Source organism: Phyllostomus discolor, chromosome 11 (assembly GCF_004126475.2).
Source record: "Phyllostomus discolor isolate MPI-MPIP mPhyDis1 chromosome 11, mPhyDis1.pri.v3, whole genome shotgun sequence".
Classification (NCBI taxonomy): Eukaryota; Metazoa; Chordata; class Mammalia; order Chiroptera; family Phyllostomidae; genus Phyllostomus; species Phyllostomus discolor.
In genome coordinates, this window is record NC_040913.2 from 42,087,513 (window position 1) to 42,097,853 (window position 10,341).

At 37.7% G+C, this 10,341-nt stretch overlaps 1 protein-coding gene across 1 annotated transcript in view; it reads left to right on the top strand.

Annotated features, from left to right (window-relative positions):
• WBP4 (WW domain binding protein 4) overlaps positions 1–10,341 on the top strand; it is a 30,320-nt gene that overhangs the window by 17,121 nt on the left and 2,858 nt on the right. The gene's annotated exons all lie outside the window — the stretch shown is intronic.

Consider the following 10,341-nt stretch of genomic DNA (forward strand, 5'->3'; position numbering starts at 1 on the left):
GAAAAGACTGTGGTGTCATTGTGAAATGTTAACATTAAGCAGTTGTTCTCCAAAGCATTAATGCTTTGAAATGGTAATATAAGATGACTACTCTCTTGATAGTTTTTTTTTTTTTAATCCTCACCCAAGCCCAAGGATATGTTTTATTGACTTTTAGAAAGAGGGAAAGGGCAAGAGAGAGAAAAACATCAGTCAATTGCCTCCCATAAGCACTCTGATCAGGGATTGAACCTGCAACTTAGGTATGTGCCCTCACCAGGGGTTGAACCTGCAACCTTTTGGTGTACAGGAGAATACTCCAAGCAATTGAGCCACCTGGTCAGGGCTCTGTCAATACTTTTATAAAGAAAATAATTTATTGTTAAAACTATTTTTATGAGGTCATATTTTTTCACAAGAGAATAATGCAAGTTTTGAACACCTTTATGTACTGCTCTAACTGGAATTGATTTCTAGGAATAACACACCATAATATAGCTTGGAACTGCTATTAAAATATTACTATTATGGATTTTGGTCATGGTGGTGGCATAGGTAAATGTGCTACTCGAATCCTCTGCAACCACATCAGAACTACAACTAAACTACAAAACCACCATTATTCACAACTGCCTGATATCTCGCTGAATAGAAGTACTTCAACTAAGTATATGAGGAAGCCACATTGAGACTGGTACAAGGGGTGGGGACACAGAACAGCCTGATACTACACCACGTATGGTAGATACAAACGGGGATGATATCTTGGCTGCGGAGTTCCCCCTGAGGATCCAGCAGTTTCAGCCCCACACCAGGTGCCCCATCCCTGGGTTCCAGTGCCAGGAAGAGAAGTCACCATAACTTCTGGCTGTAACAACCAGCGGGGATTGTGGCTGAATGAGAAGAGGGCTTCTGGAGTCCCAGGAGTTCCTCTTAAAGGGCCCACACATAGACTTACACAGACTCACTCACTCTGAGCTCCAGCACTGGGGCAGCAGTACAAAAGGCATCAAGTGAGTGAAGGGGAAGCTTTTTCCCAGAGACAAGTACTAACCAAGGCAACAGTCCCTTTTCTGAGCTTTCCCACCACAGATCTGGCAGGTGGGTATCATATCTGAGTCTTTATCAACCTCCCTATCGCTATTTGTCCTGGTGATTCCTTGAGACCCTGCCCCACCCAACTTGCAGGCCAACCCAAGCTATTTCTAGTGCCTTTTCCATATGAACAACACATAATGGCTCATACTTCATACTTTCCTAAAATTTCTCAAGCAGGAAATAAAAATATGTAAGGAATTAAAAATATATGCAAATCTGGCCTCCATGTGCCCCGTTCCTCTCTTGCTCACTGGTCCCAGGTGCAGCACTAGCAGCAGCTGGACTTGGTTTGCAGCTTGGCCTCACCACACCTCCAAACCAAGCACAAGTAGTACCCACCTGGAGGTCATTTGTAGCTCATGCCAGGTGACCCTGGGCAGAAAACAAGCCATGGCTGACCTTGGCCTGCACTTTTCTGGAGGCCTTACAGCCAGTGCAGTCGGTGCATAGCATCAGACCATGTCAAAGCACTACCCAGCCACCTCCACATGTGACACACTCAAGAGGTAGACTCAGTGGACACCAGAGCCCCACTAAGTAAGTCTTGCTCTGTGGAGTGGGTCCCTACACAGCTGATCCTCCACCATCGTCACAGCTAGTCTTTGCAGTTGATCAGCCTGGGTAAACCCCTCCTATTGACATGCCAACGGCAGTCAAGGCTTAACTACAACAGGAGGGTATACACAGCCCACACAGTGGTGGAGGGTTGGTGCACCTGGAGTGCCCAGCTCAGGTGAATGGGGAGGCTATGCCATTAGATCCCACAAGGCACATGCTGCATGAGGCCACTTTCGCAAGCCTAGGAGACAGCAGTTCTACCTAACAGAGAAACAAATGTGGAGGCAGCCAAAATGATACAAAAAACATGTCCTAGATGAAAGAACAAAATTCCAGAAAATGGGAAAAAATGGAGAAAAAAATCTACTAGATGCCGTAGCTGGTATGGGTCAGTGGATTGAGTACTGGCCTGCGAACTAAAGAGTTGCTGGTTCAGTTCCCAGTCTAGGGCACATGCCTGGGTTGTGAGTCACGTCCCCAGCAGGGGGTGCATGAGAGGCAGCCACACATTGATATTTGTCTTTCCCCTCCCTTCCCCTCTCTAAAGATAAATTAATCTTTTTAAAAAACCTACTAGATGAAGAGTTCAAAACACTGGCTATATAAGGATTCTCAGTCAACTTAGGGGAAGAGCAGATGAACTTAAAACTTCAGTGCAGAGATCGAAAACAAAAACAGAACTAGAAAATATAAACAACCAGTTAATTGAGTATGTTCATTGAAGTAAAGAATTTATTACAGGGAAACAGCAGTGGAGTAGATGAAGCAGAGATTTGGAAGATGAGGCAGAAATCATCCAATCAGAACAGCGAAAACAAAAAGGAATCCAAAAAATGAGGATAGTATAAAGAGTGTCTGGGACAACTTCGAGCATACTAACATTCACATCATGGAGGTGCTGAAAGGAGAAAAAATAAGGAATTAAAAATATATGTGAAAAAATGATGGAAAACTTCCCTAATTTGGTAAAGGAAATAGATGTGCAAGTCCAGGGTGTGCAGAGAATGCCAAACAAGATGAACACCAAGAGGCCCACACCAAAGACACATCATAATTAAAATGTGAAATGTTAAAGACAGAGACTCTTAAAAGCAGCAAGAGAAAAGCAGTTATTTACCCACAAGGGACCTCCCATAAGACTGTCAGCTGATTTCCCAGCAGTGACTTTGAGGCCAGAAAGAATTGGCAAAAAACTTTCAAAGAGATGAAAAGCAGGGACCTACAGCCAAGATTACTCACCCAATAAAGCTATCTTTTAGAATCAAAGGACAGATAAAGATCTTCCCAGGTATGAAAAAGCTAAAGGAGTTCATCACCACCAAACCAGTATTACATGAAATCTTAAAGGCTATTCCTTAAGAAGAGAAAGGGAAAAAAGGATAAAAAATACTGCTAATAAAATGGCAGTAAATACATATTTACCAAAAATTGAATCTAAAAAACAAACAAGAAGACTAGAAACAGTCATAGATACAGAGAATATTTTGACAGTTACCAGAATAGATGGGGTTGCATGGATAGGTGAAAAAGGTGAAGGGATTAAAAAGTACAGATTGGTAGTTACAGAGTAGATACAGGGATATGAACTACAACATAGGGAATGTAGTCAGTAATAATATAATAACTGTATGGTGACAGAGGGGTATGAGATTTATCAGGATGATCACTTACCAGGTTACATAACGTCTGATCACTGGGTTGTATACCTGAAACTAATAAAATGTTGTTTGTCAACTATAATTGAAAAATAAGTTAAAAAGTCAAAAAGTTGTTGCTATTTCGAAATGTTAAAATTGTATGTGCCATTTAGTGAAATATTAGGAAATATGTGTTTAATACTACATAGTGCCAGGCACCATGATGAGCATATTGATTATATTGAAGTTGCAGAAATAGTAAGAGTGCATTACTTCAGCCCTACGTGATTTCTTAAGTGACTTAAAATAGGAAGATGGTCCTACTGTATCAATATCTTCTATATTCAAAGTTGAGATTTCTCAGATTTTGAGTAATTTTTTTCTTGTGATAACTATATTGTAATGACATCCTTATTAAATTTTAACCATTCAGTTTAATGTGTAATGGATTGTGTTGACTTTCTAAGTAGATTAGCCTCATTTCTTAAGGATTTTTCTCTAAAATCAACATGTTTACTATAGAAAATTTTTGAAAATGAAGAAAAGCATAAGAATTATTTATTCAGTTACCCATAGATAATAGACTGACATTTTGAAGTATTTTCTCTAGATTTTACCTTCTTCCATATTGGTATTATATTATTAATATCCAATTTTGTTAAAATTTTATAAATATTTTTAATTTCTACATAATAGTTAATCATTTATATGTACATTGATTGTACTCAGCCTCTCCCTTTCTGTTGAAATTTAGGTCATTTCTACACTTTCTGTTTCATATAACTTACTCTGATTATTACATGAATATACCACTCTGTGTGCATTTCTATTTCTAGAAATAGAATACCTGTTTAAAGGTTAGGAGCATTTTGAAAATCCTGACACACAATGCTGGATTTCTTTCCAAAAGAACATACCACTTTTTACTCCATTAGCAGTTTCTCAAAGTTCATCTTCCATTAGGCTTTCTTAGCAAAAAACTGGTGTGTTTTGAGCATTCCATATTTCTATCCAAAGACATATATCTCTTTTTACTCAAGTCATTTGTATGATTATACAGTTGTGACTGCCTCTATATAAATGTCACATTTGCATTTCTTGAATGTAAGCTAGGAAGCCACTTACTCACTGATCCACTGCTATAGCCACAGAACTAAAAACAATGCCTATCATATATTAGGTACTTAGTGTTTACTAAGTACATTAATAAGTTTTTACATATTTTGCTTTTTTCAAATGTGAATTTAATCCATTTTTCCTATTATTTTTTTAACCAGTAATTATAGTATGAAAAACCTTATGTATCCAGTTGTGCTACTGAGTTATGTTATTACTTACAAGACTGACTTACTCTTTAGAGTCTTGGGTTTTCCACATAGAAATTTTTCTGCAAATATTTTGTTGTTTTTTCTTTTGTTTTTACTCCCTATGTATGTCAAGTTCCATTTTTCTTCTAGATTTTTAAATCCATTGTTATATAATAATGATGGTAGTGGGCATTAATATTTTCTCATTTCAATGAAATGTTCTAAAATTTGTATTGAGTTAAAATTGAAATCTGTCTTAAGATCTGTCATATTGGCTTATGATAGATCTTAAGACTCTCAAGTTATTTTTATTATGTTAAGGAAGTGTGCTCTATTTCTAGGTTTTTTCCAAGGATTATTATCAGAAATTGACTTTAGTATATATTTCTATAGTTGTACTTTTGATGTGGGAAACAGATCGGGAAATGGTGGTCTGTAGTTTAATTTTTGTTTTCCTTTTGAAAATGTATTGTATCTTTATTAGGTTTTGGTAATACACTTAATGTTAAAAAAATGAATTAAATAGATTTCCATTTTTTAATGTTCTGAAATAGTTAAAAGTTCCTCTAGGATTAGAAAATTTTAAAATAAATCACTAGTAAAATCTTGTCCTGGAGTTCTGGAAGGGAGATAATTTTTTATATCTCTTTTAGTCTCTTGGTTACTGTCTTTGTGACTTTGGACAAATTGCTTTATCTCTTTGAGTATCAGTTTCTTCATTTGTAAAATGGGATAGTAATAGTTCCTAACTTCTAATTTATTGTGCAGAATATATTTAAAAAGACAAATTAACAGATTTAGGACCACATACACACTTGGTTCTGGATCACCTAAGATTTCCACTGTTATATATAGCTGCTGCTGTTCTTGGAGAAAGAGTGGGGCATGGGGATTATAGCTTCAGCTACTTATTCTTGAGTACTAGTCAGTTTCAGTAATTATTTTTTTTCCTAAAATCTTATTTTATAGACTTTTATTTTAAAACATGCTATAATACATTAAACTTCCTATAATTTTTTTGTCCCAGCATTTTGAGATAATTGACATACAACATTGTATAAATTTAAGGCATGCAGTGTGTTGGTTTGATACACTTATATGTATTGCAAACTGATTACCACCTTAGTGTTAGCTAACACCTCCATCACATCACATAATTCTGTGTGTGTGTGTGTGTAATGAGAACATTTAAGATCTAAGGAGACTTCCGGCAAGATGGAGGCATAGGTGGACACACCGTACTCCCACGCACAACCAAGATTGGAACAACAACAATTTAGAGGCAGAATAACACCCAGAACCAACAGAAAATTTATCTGAATGTAAGTTAGACAGCCAAGAAGTTGACATAGACCCGTTCATCCAGACTGGTAGGAGGGGCAGAGACAAGCAGCCAGGCGCAGGGCGCGGTGCAGAGAACAGGGAGAATTGGGCACATAAGGCAACCGGGAGCGTGTAAGGCATCTGGGGCGCGCAAGATCACAGCGGGTGGACCCTGAGTACACAAGTGGCAGCTGGCAGACCCAGTGAGGCGGTGATTGTGGAGCAGGGCAGAGCACGCAACCAAGGATCCCAGGGAAGGGACAGGTCCCACGGAGCTACCGCCATTCTTCCCTCTCGACCCCACCCTCACATACAACATCACAATCTAGCTACTGGGGTGCTCAGGCCTGGTGAACACCTAAGGCTCTGCCTCTCACCGTAACAGGAGCGACCAGACCAAAAAAAAAAAAGAGAGAGAGAGATGGCTCAAACAGAAAAACAAATCAGTGCCCCAGAACTCATCCTTTTGAGCAACCAAGAGATAGCTAATCTACCAGATGCACAGTTCAAAACACTGGTGATTGGGAAGCTCACAGAATTGGTTGATTTTGGTCACAAATTAGGGGAACAAATGCAAGTTACCATAAAAGAAATGAGGGAAAATGCACAGGGAACCAATAGTGATGGGAAAGAAACTAGGACTCAAAACAATAGAGTGGACCAGAGGGAAGAAAGAAACAACCAAACAGGAAAGAATGGAGAAATAAGAATTCAAAAAAATGAGGAGGAGCTTAGGAACCTCCAGGACATCTTTAAATGTTCCAACATCCGAATTATAGGGGTACTAGAAGGGGAAGAGGTAGAGCAACAGATTAAAAACGTATTTGAACAAATAATGAAGGAGAACTTCCCCAATCTGGCAAAGGAAATGAACTTCCAGGAAGTCCAGGAAGCTCAGAGAGTCTCAAAGAAGTTGGACCCAAGGCACATCATAATTACAATATCCAAGGTAAAGATGAAGGAGAGAATCCTAGAAGCAGCAAGAGATAAGGGGACAGTAACCTACAAAGGAGGTCCCATCAGACTGTCAGCTGATTTCTCCAAAGAGATCTTACAGGCAAGAAGGGGCTGGAAAAAAGTATTCCAACTCGTGAAAGGCAAGGGCCCATATCCCAGACTACTCTATCCAGCAAAGCTTTTATTAGAATGGAGGGGCAGATAAAGTGCTTCTCAGATAAGGTCAAGTTCAAGGAGTTCATCATCACCAAGCCCTTATTTTATGAAATGTTAAAAGGACTTATCTAAGAAAAGAAGATTAAAAAAAACATGTATAGTAAAATGACAGCAAACTCACAATTATTAACAACACACTTAAAGCAAAACCAAGAGAAACTAAGCAAACAACTAGAACAGGAACAGAACCACAGAAATGGAGATCACATAGAGGGTTAGCAATAGGGGAGTGGGAGGAGAGAGGGGGGAAAGGTGCAGAGAATGAGTAACATAGATTGTAAGTAGGAAATAGGTGCAGAGAATGAGTAGCATAGATTGTAAGTAGGAAATAGACGGGGGAGGGTAAGAAGAGTATGAGAAATGTAGAAGCTGAAGAACTTATAAGTATGACACATGGACATGAATGGGGGGGAAGTGGGGGAAAGGGTGTACAGGGTGGAGGCGAGTGAGGGGGGAAATGGGACAACTGTAATAGCATAATCAATAAAACATTTTTTAAAAAGATCTAGTCTCTTAGCAACTTTGAAGTGTATAATATAGTATCAACTGTAATCACCATGCAATGCATTAGATCCTTAGAACTTTTTAATCTTATAACTTGAAATTATAAGTTTGGCCACTCTCCTTGTTTCCCCCACCCCTCAGTCCCTGGTAACCACCAGTGCACTCTGTTTCTTTGAGTTTAGATTTTTCAGATTTCACATGTAAGTGATAGCATACAGAATTTGCCTTTCTCTGTCTCACTTATTTCAGTTAGCGTAATGCCCTCAAGGTCCATCACATTGTCACAAATGGCAATTTTCCTTCTCTTCCTTGGCTGAGTAATACTGTATTTATCCATTGATGGACACTTAGGTTGTTTCTGTATTTTGGCTATTGTGAATAATGCTGAAATATACATGGCTGTGCAGATAATCTCTTCAAGATCCTATTTTCATTCTTTTGCATGTGATTATTCACTTTTCCCAATACCTGTTATTGAAGAGAATATACATTCCGTCTTGAATATTCTTGGCTCCTTTGTCAGTAGTAACCCTGTATGTGAGGACTTATTTCTGGGCACTCCATTCTGTTCCATTGGTCTATGTGTTTATTTCTATGTCAGTACCATACTATTTTGATTATTAATAGCTTTGTGGTACAGTGTGAAATCAGGATGTGTGATGTTTCTGGTTTTATTTTTCTTTCTCAGGATTGCTTTAGCCATATGGAGCCTTCTGTAGTTCCATACAGATTGTAGGATTGTTTTTTTCTGTTTCTGTGACATGCCATTTGAATTTGAATTTTGATCACTATAGCATTGAATCTGCAGATCGCTTTGAGTAGTATGAATATTTTAACCTTAATTCATCTGATCCATGAACACATTTATTTATGTTTTCTTTTCTTTCATGAGTGTGTTACAGTTTTGTAGATTTTTATTTTTTTTTAAGATTTTATTTATTTATTTTTAGAGAGGGAAGGGAGGGAGGAAGAGAGAGAGAGAGAAACATCAATGTGCGGTTGCTGGGGGTTATGGCCTGCAACCCAGGCATGTACCCTGTCTGGGAATTGAACCTGTGACACTTTGGTTCGCAGCCCATGCTCAACCCATTGAGCTACACCAGCCAGGGCAGTTTTGTAGACTTTTCAAGCCTCCTTGCATAAATTTATCACTAAGAATTTTATTATTTATGATGCTATTGTGAATGAGATTGTTACCTTTATTTCTTTTTTAGATGTTTTGTTAAGGTATATAAAAACAACTGAGTTCTGTATGTTAATTTTGTATCCTGCAGTTTGACTGAATTCATTGATTAACAGTTTTTTGGAGTCTTCAGGGTTTTCTGTACATAAGATACCATCTGTAAACAAGCAGTTTTACTTCTTCATTTCCAATTTAGATGCCTTTTATTTTCCTTTCCTGATTGCTTTGGCTGAGACTTTCAGTACTGTATTAAATAAGAATGGTGAGAGTGGGCACCCTTGTGTCTTGATCTTAGAGGAAAATTAGTCTTTCACCATTGAGTATGATGTTGGCTGTGGGTTTGTCATATATAGCTTTTTGATGTTGAGCTATGTTTCTTCCATACCAAATTTGTTGAGCATTTTTATTATAAAAGGATGTATTTTATCAAATGCTTTTTCTCCATCAGTTGAGACAATCATATGATTTTCATCTTTGATTCTATCAGTGTGGCATATGTCACAAATAATTCACAAATGTGGAACCATCCTTGCATCCCAGGATTAAATACCATTTTGTTATTATGTATGATCCTTTTGTGTTTTTGAATTTTATTTGCCAATAGTTTTTTGAGAATTTTTGCATCTTTGTTCACCAGGGATATTACCATAATTTTCTTTTCTTGTATTTTCCTTATCTGGCTTAATATCAGGGTAATGCTGGCCTGCTATAATGAATTTGGGAGTGTTTCCTTCTCTCCAATTTTTTGGAAGAGTTGAAGGATTATTGGTGTTAATTCTTTAAATATTGGTAGAATTCGCCAGTGAGACTATCTGGTCCAGGGCTTTTTGTGTTGAGAGGGTTTTTTGTTGTTGTTGTTGTTTATTTGTTTGTTTTTAGAGATTTTATTTATTTCTTTTTAGGCAAAGGGAAGGGAGGGAGAAAGGGCGGGAGAGAAACATCAATGTGTGGTGGCCTGTCAGGTGCCGCTACTGGGGACCTGGCCCACAACCCAGGCATGTGCGCTGACTAGGAATCAAACCTGGTGACACTTTGGTTCATAGGCCGGCATTCAGTCCACTGAGCCTCGCCAGACAGGGCTGTGTTGAGAGGTTTGTGATTACTGGTTCAATATTCTTAGCTGTTACTACTATGTTCAGATTTCCTATTTCATCATAACTTAGCTTTGTTAAGTTGTACCCATCCATTTCTTCTAGATTATCCAACTTGTTGGCATATAATTGTTGGCATAAAGGATGTTATTATCCTTTGTGTTTCTGTGCTATCAGTTATAATGTCTCCTCTTTCATTTCTGGTTTTATTTGAGTCTTCCCTCTTTTTACTTAGTCTAATTAAAGGTTTGTCAGTTTGCTTTTTTTTTTTTTAATAAGCCAGCTTGTAGGTTTCTTAATCTTTTTTATTGTTCTTCTGGGCTCTATTCCATTTATTTCTACTCTAATCTTTGTTATATTCTTCCTTATGCTAATATGGGCTTTGTTCTTTTTTTTCTAGTTACTTACTTTGTTCTTCTTTTTCTAGTTACTAAGTTCTTTCTAGGTATAAAATTAAGTTTTTTGTTTGAGACCTTTCTTTTTCTTTA